The following is a 16,897-nucleotide window of genomic DNA, read 5'->3' as shown; positions in this document are numbered from 1 at the left end:
TGTAGACTTCTAGTAAGTTTTGAAATTGAGAAGTGTGAGAGACTAACTTTTTTTTCTTTTCTCCAAAGATTGTTTTAACTATTCTAGGTCTCTTACATTTGCACATAAGTTTTAAGATAAGCTTGTCAATTTCTGAAAAATAATTCAGCTGAGGTTTGGTAGGAATTGTGTCTAATCTGTAGGTCAATTTGGGGGACTATTGCCATCTTAACAGTATTAAATCTTCAACTTTTCAAATGTATTTTCTACATTTATTGAGATGATCGTGTGGTTTTTCTTCTTTATTCTATTTGTATAGTTTATCACATTAGATGATTTTCATGTTATACCAACCTTGCATTCCTGGTATAAATCCCACTAGATCTTCACTTGTTGCTGTGGTCTGAATGTTAGTGTTCCCTACAAATTCATATGTTGGAATCTAATACCCAATGTATTAACAGGTGGAGCCTTTAGGAGGTGATTAGGTCACAAGGGTTCTGCCCTCATGAATGGAATTAGCGTGCTTATAAAACAAAGCTTGGGTAGCATGTTTGACTTTTCCACCATGTGAGGACACACAGAGGGTGCCATCTATGAGGAACAGGTCCTCCTCAGTTACCAAATCTGCTGGTGCCTTAATCTTGGTCTTCCCAGCTTCCAGAACTGTGAGCACTAAATTTCTGTTGTTTATAAATGACCCAGTCTAAGGCATTTTGTCATAGCAGTCTGAACAGACTAAGAAATCCTATTTGATCCCTTATATAATCCTTTTGATATGTTGCTGAATTTAGTTTGCTAATATTTTGTTATGAACTGTCTGAAGTTTATAGGAAAAGAAATAAGGAGGAAACAGTTCATCTTTCATTATTTACATATCTTTTCCTTAGAAGCCAGATACATGCACGCACACACACACACACACACACACACACACACACACACACACAAATACTAGCAGAACACATCATTAGTGTTTTTCTTTAATTTGTTAAAAATAATATTTTTTTTCTTTCATGTTTGATGGTTTTGACTCTATTCTCAGTAGAGTGTCTTTGTGATACTCTATAGTTCTTCTCCTGTGATGTGGAGTAAGTAAGCAGAACTGGTTTGAGGAGACAGAAGTTGCCAGAGAGAGAAGAATGCAAATGCTAAACTCATACCTGAGCAATTTTTCCAAAAAGATATGTGGTAAGAGTATATATGTAAATATTTTAAATGGTTCCCATTTTCCTAAGACTTGACAGCTTATAAGGCTCTGTCCCTGTTTGATTTCATGATACAGGAATGTGGGAAAGTGTAGAAGACTGGAAGACAGGTGCTGGGGCATTGTTAGTGTGCCGAGAGTAGAAGGCTGGTTATGTATTGTATTTCAGTTTTTCAGTTGTTATGTCTTAGACTTCATGGTTTTGCAGATGAGGGCTCAGCAATTCTCTTCCCTGTCACAGAATCAAGCATTAGTAAGAATTTGATATAATAAATTATTCCTATCCTATGATAGAGTTACATGATCAGGCTATTTCTGATCCATAAAATTAAATTGCTAAAACAATCCTTTAAAACAAACCTGAAGTCCTGAATACCTTTAATCTTCTCTTTTTCAATAATACTTATAGATAGGGTTCATGTATCCTTGAGCCCTGTCTTATTTAATCCTCCATATCATGATGAGATAGGAACTATTACTATCCCTATTTTATAAATGGTGAAACTGACATTTAGTATGCATCTTGCCCAGAATTATCCAGCTAATACAGCAAAACCTGAACCTGACTCCAGAGGCAGCCCTCTTACCATTTTACTATCAGAGTCAGAGACCTGATTTCCTGGTGCTTGGGAAGCAGTATGTAAAAACATCTGATGCCTCGATAATTAATCAAACAAGCTAGTTTAATTGTGGAGAGCCAAGAGGATCATGATGATTTTGTCTCCTCAAACTGAGCCAAATTTCATCTTGAATCCACCAAACAGAGAGGAGAAAATGATGGTTATGCCTCTTCTTTATAATATTTAATGTGGAAATAAGCCTCCTGATTCTTGAATGGTAGTCTTTCTTCCTCCAGTGGAATTTATTTGCTCTCTCCTGTTGGCCCATCACGCATAATGGGGAGTTTGGGAGAGAGGGAGAGAAGAAACAACTCCCATTTTCAGTTCTTATAAAATCCAGCGTGGAAGACTTTAACTTCAAGTTGTTGTATAAACTTGGTAGGTGGAAAGAGAGGGATAGATAATAAAATTTGCATCATTACATAATTTATTCTAGTATGGACACAGCCTGAGAACTCAAATTCAGAGACTGACAGTTTCGAGTTTAACATTTGTCATTCCATTTTACAGTTACTTCACTGTGAAGGACTGTTCATTCACTGTTTATTGTCACAGACTCTAAACATACCACACATTAGTCAGTAGCTTGCTGGCACCTGTTCTGATTCTGATATTGGCTGCTGTGCCTGATTTGCAGTGACTCAGGTTTGTCCTTCCCTCCATCTCCCACAACATACTAAGTGACCAAAAATGAAGCAGCAAAATATGCTTTTAAGACCAGTTGAAAGTAAGTATTAAAAACTCTGACATGGTAATGCTTTGCTGCTTAAAAATTAAGTGAAATTAGGAATGATTATAAACATGGTCACAGAGTGTGGCAGAAGCAACACGAGAAATGACAGGTTGTGGTAGTGGATTCAGAAGGAAGGAACATAATTCCCTGGAATAGAAGACTTATGCTGATTGGAGGTTTGGCCCCAGAAGTGGCTACCCAAAAGTCCATAGAATACTTTAAAATGCAGCTAGGAAAATTCAGACTTAAACTAAAAATTAATAATCTTTGGTCCTGGTGAGTTTTCATGGAAATGGACACTCATATATTGTTACCATGAGTAAGAATTGATCCTTTCCTGGAGCATAATTCAGAAATGTTAATCAAGAGTGCTTAATTTTTATTATGTTTTCATAGGTATATTCATATATCATTTTATTTGCTATAATATTATTTTAATGGCTGCATTATATGCTATCATATGGATGCACTATTTTTTTTATCAGATACCCTATTATTGTACTGTTAGGTTGTTTTCCACTGTCATAAATAAATCTGATAATAAGACATAGTAAAATATGTACATTTTTAATTTTGTAAGATATATGCGTACATAGAAAATGATAAAATGAAATAAAAACATGATTGATTTTTGAGAGGTGACTTAGGGGTCATTTTTATTTTATTTGTCCTAATATTTTCCCCTAATTTTCCAAAAATGGGTGTGTCATATTTGCAGAATAACTTAAAAATATTAAAATGCATCTTGTCATACAGTAAAAAGAAAACTATTAAAGACTTCTGGAGTTGCATCAAAAGGACTCAAGAACCAACTTGAAGAGGCTTCTATTGGCTAAATGTAGGATAATTTGACATTAATAAGAATCACAGAAATAGATTGCACAAATAAAATACATTTAAATCCATGATTTCATAATGATACTGTAAGTAAAAGTCTTACTGATTATCCCTGGGGGATTCTAGGAACTAAATCATTATTTTAAAAACTGATAAATTAGGAGAAAGAACTATGCATTTATGCTCATTTTCCTTTAAGAACTATACCTGAGAATAACCAGATAGTTACTGAATAATAAGTTTTATTTATCAAATCATTTTAGCTAATAAATGAAGAGAGATTGCAGAATTTTCAATCTCAAATGAAATAATGGATCTAGGCAATGATCATCAATGGCTGCTAACTTTGTACAAAGGAAGATGGTCTACAATATACATCTTCAGATGGAAGTACCTATGGGCTATGAAATATTCTTGACAAAATGTCAATTGATCCTGATTGAGTCTCTAGATCCAACTATCAATGTGTAGAAAATAGAGGGGACAGAAAAACATGTTAAATGACAACACATTGACTTACACAGACAATGGAAAACTCTACAACACCTACCACCTAGCTTCTTTGAAAAAGTGAAAAAAAAAAGTGGGAAGGAAACTACACATTAAAAGTAACTTAAAGGACATATCAACCATTCAGACCTTATGTAAATTCTGATTTGAACAAGTCATTGCGGATTTACTCTATGGGACAGTCAGGTAAATTTGAACATGGACTGGATATTTGATGATATTGAGGAATAATTTTTAAATTTTATTTGGCATGATAATAGTACTATAGTTAATTTATAAAGAAAGAATCATTATTTATATATACATCCTAAGAAATTTTGTTTTCAAATGATATGATATCTAGGATTTGTCTCATAATAATTAGTGGGGGAGGAAGAAAAGGATGGAAGTGTTGAAAAGATAAGATTGCTCAGAAGTTATTAATAGTGATTATTAAACCCAGAATTCAGGTACATAATGTTTTATTATATGTCTTCTACATTTGTATATATCAGAAATTTTTTAATAATAATTTCCAAATAATCAGTCTTGATTAGTGCTTAGGTTATAAAAATTGGGACGGGTGGGGAGGTAAACTCTGGTTGTGGGGCTAAGAATCAAAAGTTAGACTACAGAAATACACAAAGTTGGGCAGATGATGGTGCCATGTGATGGGAGAACAATTGGACCTCTTTACTTTAACTGGCTTTGAGAATTAGCTCTTAGTGCTTCAGAACTCAGAGGGAACTGATTATGAATGTATCTTTTGGAGAGGGTATTGACCTTGATATAAAATACATCTTGGCACAGAATGTCATATTTTTGGTTGGGCTAGTTGGACCTAAAGCTTTTCCTGTCTGCTATGCAATTTTAGGGCTAAGGTATTTACTTTTATGATTTTTAATTCTCCCATCTCCTACTCTCTTCCCCTGTCTTGGAGGTAGAAATCCCTAGAATCCCCTTCAGGAAAGTACTATCAGTCCTCTCAAGAGCTGGGCTCACACCCAGGAAATCAAACCATATTAGGAATTAAACTAATTGAAAACAAGCCCCTGAGGTCTTGGAGAATTCACAGCAGCTCCTTTGCTGGCACCAGTGGCTTCGTTTTGTACAACAGGTAGTCCCCTCTGAAATTGCGTGCTAATTGAGCTTATAGAAAGCTAATGATGTGTTAATGGTTTTTTGGATTAAATTTAAAAGTAACAGTCTTCTAATACATTTTTAATGCAATGAATTGCTCCAACTTCATTTTTCTCTTTGTAAATCTGGATGTGGGGTATGGCATATCAAGAGTGTGTAGATGGATTTGGCTTTGTGTGAATAATGTCTCAACAGTATCAAGTCACCTCTACCATGACTCTTCAAGGTAGTATAAAGAGTGAACTACAGGCATCATCCTGGCTTTCAGGTAAAATCTGTGGGGACAAGTGATATAGTGAATGATAATGGATACTTTTGAGCCAGAAAGACTTGGATCTGAATTTCTTTTCTACCCCTTATCAGCAAGGTAAATGTGAAGGTTAAATCCCTTCTAGTCTGAAAACAACTGGATCTCACTGTTCTCACCTGTAACAGTCTAACAATATGTGTCTTAGAAAATTGTTGTGAAGATTAATAAGAATTTTCTAAATAGTGCTTGATAAGTGATAGCCTTCAAAGTCTTAGGGCATTTTGTAAATTTTTCACCAAGGAAATCAATAATATAATTGCTAATGTAATTTTATTTGTTAAAGTGAGTGTTAATGTAGTGATAAATTGTTGTCATTAACTAATAGATCTGAGAGGGAACTGAGTGGTTAAATACTGAGTTTCCATGAAAGCTGATATTCAGAGTGATAAAGTTATTCAAAGTCACACAACTAGTTTAGATTTAGATTCAATCAAAATTGATTGACCAGCCAATTTTCTTATATGTTCATCTAATAATGTCAAGACTAATAATTAACATTTATAATTAAGAGCCAAGCACAAAGTTTTACACTTTACTGATATAACTCTTTACACCAGAACCCTTGGAAAAATGAGTTCTGTTGTCATTTCCATTTTACATATTAGGAAAGTGAGGGTGTAAGTATTAGGCATCTTATCCAAGTTCATAAAGTACTAACAGGCCAAAAACTCAAGAATCTATCATTTCTTAGTGTTAGGAACATTCCAATTCCACTCTTTCAGTTATTTTAAAATATACAATAAATTATTGTTAACTGTAGTCACCCTATTGTCTTACCGAATACTAGATCTTATTTATTTTATCTAATAGTATTTTTGTACCCATATACCATTTCCACTTTATCCACCCCCTCCCGCTACTCTTCCAAGCCTCTAGTAACCATCATTCTACTCTTGATCTTCATGAGTTCATTTAAAAAAATTGTTTTTAATTTCCAAATATGGTGAGAACATGTAAAATTTGTCTTTCTGTGCTTGGCTTATTTCACTTAACATCATGCCCTCCAGTTCCAACCATTTTGTTGCAAATGACAGGATTTCATCATTTTTTATGGCTGAATAATATTCCATTTTGTATAGCTACTGTATTTTATTTATCCATTCGTCCATGATGGACACTTAGGTTGATTCTGTATCTTGGCTATTGCAAATAGTGTTGCAATAAACATGGAAAGTCAGTTATCTCTTTGATGTGTGATTTGCTTTTGGATATATACCCAGTAGTGGAATTGCTGGAGCATATGATAGTTCTACTTTCAATTTTTGAGGAATTTCCATACCGTTCTCCATAGTGGCTGTACTAATTTACATTCCCAATAACAATGTACAAGGGTGTCTCTTTCTCCAGCATTCATTCCTGCCTGTCTTTTGGAAAAAAAAAAAAAAAAAAACATTAAAACTGGGGTCAGATGATACCTCATTGTGTTAATATTTTTGATTTGCATTTCTCTGATGATTACTGATGTTGAGCACATTTTTATATACCTGTTGGTCACTTGTGTGTTTTCTTTTGAGAAATGTCTGCACAGATCTTATGCCCATTTTTTAAAGTAGATTATTTGATTGTTTTCTTAATGAGTTGTTTGAGCTTTTTATATATTCTGGTTATTAATTTCTTGGAATTAATGGATAGTTTGCAAATATTTTCCGCCATTATGTGGGTTGTCTTTTCACTTTGTGAGAGTTTTCTTTGTTATGCAGAAGCTTTTTAGCTTGATATGATTTTGTTTGTCCATTTTTGCTTTGGTTGCCTATGCTTTTGTGCTATTACTCAAGAACTCTTTGCCCTAATGTTCCAGAGTATTTCCTCATTGTTTTCTTCTAGTAGTTTCATAGTTTCAGATCTTAGATTTAAGTCTTTAATACATTTTGATTTGATTTTTGTTTATGGTGGGAGATAAGGGTTGACTTTGCTTCTGCATAGGGGCATCCAGTTTTCCCAGCACCCTTCATTTATTTATTTATTTGTTTTTTTTTTAATTTTTTTTTATTTCAGCATAATACGGGGGTAAAAATGACAAATGTTTAGGTTACATATGTTGCAATTGTCCCACCCAAGTCAGAGCTTCAAGCATGTCCATTCCCCAGATGGTACTTACTGCACCCATTAGGTATTAATATACTCATCCCCTCCTCTCCCCTCCCACCTGCCTGACACCCAATGAATTTTCATGTGTTTCTTGGCCATTAATCTATCTTCTTTTGAAAAGTTTCTGTTCATGTCCTTTGCCCACTTTTTAATGGGGTTATTTGTATTTTCTTGCTGATTTTCCTGAGTCCTATATAGATTCTAGTTATCAGCCCTTTTCGGATGTGTAGCATGCAAATATTTTCTCCCATTCTGTAGCTTGTCTGTTTGATCTCATGATAGTTTCCTTGGCTGTGCAGAAGCTTTTTAATTTGATCAGGTCCCATTTATTTATTTTTGTTGTTGCTGTGATTGCCTTTCGGATCTTCTTCGTAAATTCTTTGCCTAGGCCAATATCTGTAAGAGTTTTTACAACATTTTCTTCTAGAATTCTTATAGTTTCATGCCTTAGGTTTAAGTCTATTATCCACCACAAGTTGATTTTTGTGAGAGGTGAAAGGTGTGGATCCTGTTTCAGTCTTCTACATTTGTCTATCCAGTTTTCCCAGCACCATTTATTGAATAAGGATTCTTTTCCCCAGTGTATGTTTTTGTCCGTTTTGTCGAAGATTGATGGCTATATGAGGATGGTTTTGTATCTGGGTTCTCAGTTCTGTACCATTGGCCTATGTCTCTGTTCTCTTTTCACTGTGATGTCAGGAGTGCTTAGCACAAAGTTAGTGCTTAGTAGACACATGTAGACAAAATGAATGGATGAAAACAATGAATGAACTATGCTAACTTTCTTACATAAAATTATTTGATTCTTTAATTATTTTTTGACAGGAATAAATTTTATTATCATCATCATTTAACAGGAAGAAGTGGCAGCTCAGAGTGGTTAAGTAACCTGTCTGAAATCAAATGGCTAGTAAGTAAAGAGTTGGCATTTAAAACCATTCTGGGGAATGGGCACGCTTGTAGCTTTGGCAATTTATATGACAGTGCAAAGGCAATTTATGTGACCAAAATGTTTGTACCTCCATAATATTCTGAAATAAAAAATAAATAAATAAGTAAATAAAAATTAAAAAAAGATTCTGTTTGACACCAAAACCTGGCTCATTATTATGATAATGGAGGTATTTATTTTTATATCAGAAACATAGTATTTCTGAAAGTTTATGATGAACTCTTCAGGAAGGTGGGTAATATTGATTGAAACCAAACTGTGATTGTATTTGGTAAACTCTGCTGAGTAGTTTGGACTTGACTTCTGTGGGTGCCCAGGCCTCTCTCCAGACCTACTGTGGGAACAAGATATTAGATGTTGCCATGAAAAGAGAGTGTTCTGGAAACTTCTGTGAAGCTGGGCAATGTCTGAGTCCTAACTTCTTTTCCACTTTCTTAACTACCAAAATAGGCCCAGTTGTTTTTGAAAATTCTAAAAGGAAGAAAAAAATGGCTGATAAGGTTTTCTCTTCTCCAAAGCAGCATTTTTCTATAGCAGTGGAAGGCTGACAGAGCCAGCAGGCCTCTGGCTACTGCCTTCCTAATTGGTTGTGTTGTGTTCTGGCCTCTCACTGGCTTTTTCAGTAAGGCTTAAGAACAAGCCCCAGATGGTTCCTCTAAAAGTAACCTTTGTGCTCCAGGCCTTGGCCAGTCCATCTGGTCTTTTATGCATATTAATAGATTTTTCACCTAAACCCTAGAAGTCAGTAATGCACATGCACTTGTTTCCTTGATTCCTGTGTTGCCAAGAAATAAATCATTAAAGACCAAGCAGTCTTTTCCCAAAGACAGCAATGCCTGGCTACTTAGGATTGTGCTAAGCCTTTGTCTTGCAGTGCTGAGCTGGACTCTAAAAGTGATTCATTAGACCATGTTTTAAATACCTTCATTCTTATCCTTCATTCAGACTGCTCTTATTTCTTTCCTTCTTTTAACCTCACCGTAATAATGCTAAATCTTTTGAATTATTTGCTTTTCAGTGGACAGATGGTATAGGAAACAATATTCATGATAATAGTTTCTATCTATTAAGTACCATCAATCTATAAAAATACCTGTAAAGTATCCTCATTTTATAGATAATTGTAATGTGTTTGAAAGTAAATGACTTGCCCACTTAACACACAGAGCTCTCCTTCTCTCTCTCTGTTTGCATGTGTTTGTGTATGTATATTTTTTATATATATTATATATAATATATATGTTTATGGCAGATCTAGAATATGAACTCTGTTCTATTATGAAACTCATGCTTATTTTTATTTAACTATGCCAAATACTCTGTTATTAAAAGCCATAGTCATAACTGTTGCTCTAGCCACACATATTGCTCTTGGTATTTTATTAATCTTTTGAACCTGACCATGGCTTCCAGCAAAGAGAATCACCTCGTGTACTAGAAAGAGAAAGATAAGGGAGAATTGTGGGCATATGCATCTCAACCCTTCCAGACACCCAATAAAGTGCCAGTGGAATAAAAAATATATATAAAAAAACTTGCATCAACATGCAAACCACAGAATAATTACATAGAAAGTAAAGACAAACAAACCAAACCCAACCAACCAAACACAAAACACATGTTCTAGATGAATAAAATTATTTGGAAATTTGCCATATTGTCCATGCTCTAAAACTTACTACATTATATAAGAATTATCTATTCCTTGAATATTTGGAATTTTTCTTATAGTGTTAGGTGAAGAGTTTTATGCTATTAACTTAGCAATCTCCAAAGCTTTTGATCACATATAAAAAACTTGGAGCATTTATCTCAACATATGAATATTCAATACATGCATTTTGGATTAAATCCTCACTCTCATTGACCTACTAGTGATAGAAGAACTCCCATTGAGAATATATTAAATATTAGCAAAACGTGCTTTCTTCTATATTATTTTACATACAAATAAATGTAATAGTAGTTCTAATATTTTCTTTCCACATCCTGTTGATTTATCTTGTTCAACCTTATATTGCTTGTGTATTACTATTACCCCAACGCTTAGGTAATCTGATTTTTTCCCACTAATTATTATATTCCTGCCTTATCATCACTTAGTTGCTACAAAACTCCTGCTAGATCAAAGACGTTGAACAGCCATCCTCTGAGGGTCTTGGTACATCCAGATGGTGTGATGTAGGGAAATGGTTTGGAGTGACATTAATCTCTCCCTAATACCTATGGCTTCCCCACTGCCTTCTAAGGACCAGTTGTTAAAAACCTTTTCCATTCTCAATGAGCTTTCTTTAAGGCTAAATGAAGACCACTGATTTGAAGATTAATCATCTAGTCTCCTAGTTGGTCTCAAGAATTTGTTGTAAATGATACAATGAATAAACACACTGAAGAAAATCATGATCTTTTTTTAGTAGGTTCATATAGCAGACCATAAAAAAAACATACTTGGCAAGCAGTAAAATCTATCAAAGTTTTTCAACAGCCCCATATTTTTTACATTCCTTCACTGCCACCAGCAGCTGCCTCTACATATGTTCCTTGATTTTATGGGTGCATTACAACAGCATCAAAGCTGTTGTAACATTGCAGGCACGTTTTTATGGAGAGTGATTTCAGCATCATGCCATCCGGCTGGCCCACCCCAGCCTTCTGTCACTGGAATGGAATGGGGAAGATATTTAATGAAGGGGATAAGGAATAAGATAGAGGGAAGGTGGTACATGCTAGGGGAAGGGGCTCAGAAATTACCTCTTTTTGCAGCTCATCAGCACAACAAATTTCCCTAGAGATGGCCGAGAGGGCAAAGTGTCCGAGTATCCTCATTTCTGTGAGGAAATAGCCCATGAAGAAGCAATTTATAATGTCCATAATGACAGCATGATATGTGTATGTGGTTAGATGAGAGTGCTTATGTTCCAGTAGAGTGATCATAATGATTATATCATTATTATCATTGCATGTAATAATTATGTAATTATGTCATTAATATTGAGCATTTAGGCTGTATCTGCAGAAAGCATGTATTTCTAAGAGTATTGTTGCATCTAGGGGCCCCATTTAAAATTTTTCTTCATATCTAAATAGCAAATAATCAGTTGATGTGGGGTGGCATTGTTTTCATATCCAGAAGGCCCATATACACCATCCCTCCCCTAAGACTTATCTTTGCTGTCTGCACAGGGCACAGCCTTGAACTTGTCTAGTTTTTGCTTCACCATAAACAAGTGGGACTAGAAGGAAATACTAGAAATACTAGAAATACTAGAAAGAAAGGATGCAAGGATGTATATGAAGGAGTACATGAGGACTTCTCTGTGGGCACAGACGATAGAAGCTCATATTACCACCTTTAAGACTCTGAAAAAGGCTCCTTTTAAAAGAAATGATGAGACTCCAGTACTATTCTTGAGGAAGTTATGGTTTAATGCAAGGGTTTCCAGAGCTGGGCTTCATTCTGCATGGTTCCAATGTATTGAAAGTCAGTATTTCCAAAGTGACCTTGTATTTCATTTAACTGGATGTTAACTAATCACTTTGAGCATGTTGAAGCAGTACATTTCCAAGGATTTTTAAAATTCAACTTCTATTGTTTTGGGCTCTATGCTAGGAACCACCTAGCAAATTGTTGACCTCTTGGTACAAATCAATCTCGAATACCTTTGACAGAAAGAAACAACAGCATTTGTTGGTGCTGAAAGGGACCTCAGAAATTAGCTAAGGCACCCTCGCTCCATGTTACAAATGGTAAAGCTGAGGTGTAGAGAGATGGAGAAGTGATTTGTTCAGGGTACAAAGCAAAGTGGAGGACAGTTCAGAGGTGAAATCTTCTGATGCCTTTTCCACTGCATGTCTTCAGAGTTGCTTTTAACTTTAGGCTTGGGAGTCAGTGTCCTTAGCCCTGGATTTTATGCATTCAGACAGTTCTTGGAAGGATGTGTGTGCTGGGCACATTTTTCCAGGGGCAGTGATGGATTGGCACTGAGCCCACTGTAATTCTCTTTCCATTACAACTGATGAGCAGGGCTGCACCCTCGTGAAAGGTGTTCCTTAGCTAGATGCTCCGTGATGTTCTATATTCCTTTGCACCACCCTGAATATATGGCATTCTTCCCAATAGTCCAAACACTTATTATCAGGCTTCACCCCTGTGAATTTCTCTGCTGACCTTTTACACTAAAAATATCACATAATCACTGGAGTCCTGTTTTATCATAGTTAAGGCATGCTTGATCTCTTTCTGAATATTAGCATATAAAGAAATCAGAATGTACATTGTCTTGGCATTATTGTTTTAATTATTTATGTAAAGTCTTTACTTCCTAAAGGAATCTTCTGGACTTTTATTTATATTTTATAAATATATGCTTGGCATCTTCTTATAATGCTTATTCTTCCCACTGCCACCTCAATAAAAACTTAGAATTAGGGGATTACACTAGTTTGCATTTTTGGATTATACTAGTTTGCATTTTCCAATGAGATTCCATAGAAGTGAAGGGAAAAAGAAACTTTTTGAATTTGTAAGAGTAAAGATAACTTAAGAAACAGACTCTATGCTAGACATTTTGCAAATAATATTTCTAATCTATACAATAAATTTTTCAAATTCAGTATTATTTCTCATCTGAAAAATGAGGAAAAGGAGGCTCAGAATACCTGAGTTGCTTGTACAAATTTTCGTAGACAAGCAATAGCACAGCCAAGATTCCAACTTTTCTATCTCACTTCAAGCTCATTTTCTTTCTGCTGCGCCATGTGCCCAGGCTAAACACTGAGCACATTCCCATTATTTCTCTCACTTAATCTTTGCAATAATTTCCTAAGACAGGCATTTTAAGTCCATTTTACAGATAAAGAAATTGAGGCTCAGAAAGGTTAAGTAAAGCATGTATGGTCACTCAGCTAATAAGTGGCAGAGCTGAGGTTCAAATTCAAGTTGGCCTGGCTCCAGGGTCCACATTCTTCCTATCTGACCATTGACTTTTAAATGAAACATAGTTATGGACTCTATTGGACCATACTGTCCACTTTGAATTATTTGTTTAGAAATTAAGTCATACTAGTGTCTTCTTTTTTTAATTTCAAAGGCTATTAGCTATTCATATTTTTAAGGTTATTTCTCTGATCTCCCTGGGTGGTGGGAAATAAGTGAAGAAGCAGGGAAGGGTAGAGGGTTCGGTAGTCAGAAAGAGTGGCAACCAAGAGATGTGACTGTGATTTCCAGTATTTTTCAAGGGCTGCCATATGGAAAGAGGATTAGTTTTTGTTCTAAATGATTTACTAGATTAGAATTATGACAGATGATGAATGTAAGCCACAGGGAAAATATTTTGGATGAGTATAAAGAAAAGCTTTCTAAAAGTCAGAGCTGTCTCAATATGGAATAGGCCGTCTTGGAGTGTGACAATATTCAGGAGACTCAGGGTAACCACTTGGCAGGGTTGCTGTAGTAGGAATCGGATGACATTTAAGGTCCTTGAGATTGGATGGTTTTCTGACATGGCTTTGCATTCCTGTGCACTCATCACTGGATGCTTGCCTGCTAATTCTGCAGAATCTGGGATTTGTTCCCTAACAGTTGGCACAGGGTGACTTAGAAAAATGGACAGCCAGGAAGGGTGGATCTCTGTCTCAGTCTTCATCAACTATGGGAGTGTCAGTCTACAACACAAAGGGCTGAAGAATATTAGTGCCAAATGTCATCAATGAGCCTCTGTCAAACTCCTAGACAGAGGGAGGAAGAGTATACGATTTGCAGTGCTCATTTTCATTTGTGTTTTTCTGTGTCTTGGTGTCAGAATAATCAGAAAAAAAGAAAAAAGACGTTATCTGGGTGTTGTTTTGAAATGGTACAGAGTAGCTAAAACCTCAATTTTTGAATAAGTTTACCATTTGCAACACTGATCATTTTCATTTTTGTATAAATGGTAATAACAATGATAATATAATAATGACAATTATTGGGAGGTCACTGTATTTTAGGTGTCATAATTCATGATATGTAATAGGTAAGCAAAATAAGGTGCAGAAAGCCTATCTAATGTAATCACACAGCTACTAAGTGGCAGAGATAGGGTTCAAATCCAGATCTGTTTGATACCAGAGCATGTGTTCTTATTATCTTTTTGTTGCTGACATTTTCCTTTATTTATGATATGTCTACCTTTTATGCAACAGATTTTGTTAATATTTCTCTATTGCTAAATTACATCTTTTTCTGATAAGATGTTAACAAGGAAGCACAGTAGATCTCTTCTGGGTATATTTTGGAACTGTGTGGGCTGTCCTGATATAAATAGGGCAGTGGAAAGAACACTGGATTGAACGCTGACCTTGGTCTAGTTATATTGCCTTCCTTTGACTTTAATTTCTTTGTCTTTAAACTAAGAAACTGTCTTAGTTTGTGTTCTCTGAAAGCAGAGCCTCAGACAAGTACTTGAGTGGAAGGAGTTTTTTAGAAGATAAACCTAGGGAGCAGAGATGAACAAGCAAAGAAGGAAGAAAAGCCAATATAAGGGTACATTGTTGAGGTCACTCCTGTAGGTAAGAGGGTTTAACTTCTCTGGGACCCCTGACCAGCATACCAAATGCTTCCCAGAATTAAAGATGGGAGACTGATACACTTGGCCATCTATTCCTGTCCCGTGTTTGTTGAGTGTTTCCCCCAGAAACTCCACTCAACGTGGTGCTCAGAGAGCTGACCCTGGAGCAGAGTGTGGAAAAGCCAGATATGTACTTGAGATGGGCGATTGACAATGTGAAGGAAGCACACACTGTCTACCATAGATGCAGCTGAAATCAAAGGTGGCCTTAGAAAATGCGATGTGGCACCAGTGAAACCTGCCACATAGAATTAAAATAGATGCACTTAAAAATGTGCTTCAATACAAAATTTATAAATCATACAATTTTTGATCTGGGATTATATTGAAACCGCTTAATCGAATTCCTGATTTTTCAGTGGTGGAAGGTGAAGTCCCAAAAGAGAAATGATTTACCTAAGCCCCATAGTGAGTTAGTGGATAAACTGGGGCTCAAGTCCAGGTTCTCTGGCTCTGGCCACTGTACCTCGTGGGCCATTTCCTAGCTGATACCATTAATGCCTAATTAATGACCATTTCCTTTTTTTAGCCTGGGAATCCTAAAGACAGTTATCTCCACTGGCTTAGTTGAAACTTTTCAAAAGTTATCCCAACAGAATCGCCTTATCTATGTTGGCTAATTCCTCCTGAGACTCCACAGTAAGAGGGATCAGGATGATAATGAAGGAGGGGCAGGCAGAGCCATCTCCACAACTGTGCATGACTCATATTGTTCATCTCTGTTCCTTGTAATTCTTCCACTCTGCCATTGCCAGTTGTATTTGCATACTTCTATAGTGTACAGCAAAGGCTTGGAGAGTGATGAGGAAGGATTGTCAGAACATGAAATCCAATAAGGATGCTGAGTTCCATCTTCTGAACTAAGGAGCATGGTAATTAAAGCAGTATTTACAATGCAATAAAGGCAGAGCTAATTACGGGCAAATGAGATGGAGATGATGCTCTTTCCCACTGAAACTAGAGTGGGATCAGCCTTCACTATAAATCCTCCAACTGTCTCCTTTGTTAATTATAATCTTCATAATCCCCTCCTTAGCAATATTTGTTTAATTTATTGCTACTCAATAGCAAGAATTAATGGAAACTGAGGTAGGACTGATAGAGCTCAGAACAACTGTTGGGCCCTGCATCTCTAACACAGAAATAAAGACGTGGAGGAGGAGGGATCTATTGGTAATAATCTAAAACCAAAATCTTTTGTATGTGCAGCGAGACTTGATCCTTTGGTAAGGTGCAGGGGGCTTTATGTTTGATATCTGCATGCAGACCGCATGCAGTATTGACAAGTTAGAAACTATCTTTTCTACATCTTCATTATTAAAAATCTATCCTGGGTTAGGCACCTGTTTGCATGGTTCTGTGACTGACCAATGTTTTCTAAGGAGAGTCCCAATCACCATCCTTGTCTCAAAATGCTTGAAGTAAAAATTATTAATGCTGGAGTTAGACAGTTTTTTCTGTAAAGGGCCAAACAGTAAATATTTTAGGTTTTGTGTGGCCACATATGACCTCTGTCAAATATTTTCCTCCTCCTTTTCTTCTCCTTCTTAACAACCCCTTTAGCTTTCAGGTTGTACAAATACAGGGCATTGCTGAATTTGGTCTGCAGGCCGTAGTATGGTAACACCTGCAATGCATTATAAACTCACACACTGAGCTGAAGCATAGCCCAATAGATGCAGAACCACATGATCATATCCTAACCATCAGTTTTTGTCAAGGATTTAAATTTGGAATTAAAGTAAGATGTAAAGTTAGGGGAGCATACAAGAGAGATAACTGTGCAACAATGAGGGACAATATTATTTTTTGTATGATGAGCCAGTCTAGGTTTTTTCTTTAAAGTTGTCTTGAAAATCAAGAAATGCGATATCTGTAACTTTGATTAATAGTTCTTTTTTTCAGTCTATGAATATTTATTTTTATTTTTTTAAAGT

The sequence above is a fragment of the Lemur catta genome, chromosome 7, assembly GCF_020740605.2.
Source record: "Lemur catta isolate mLemCat1 chromosome 7, mLemCat1.pri, whole genome shotgun sequence".
Taxonomy (NCBI): domain Eukaryota; kingdom Metazoa; phylum Chordata; class Mammalia; order Primates; family Lemuridae; genus Lemur; species Lemur catta.
The sequence above is the reverse complement of the archived record's forward strand: the minus strand, read 5'-3'. Positions refer to the sequence as shown.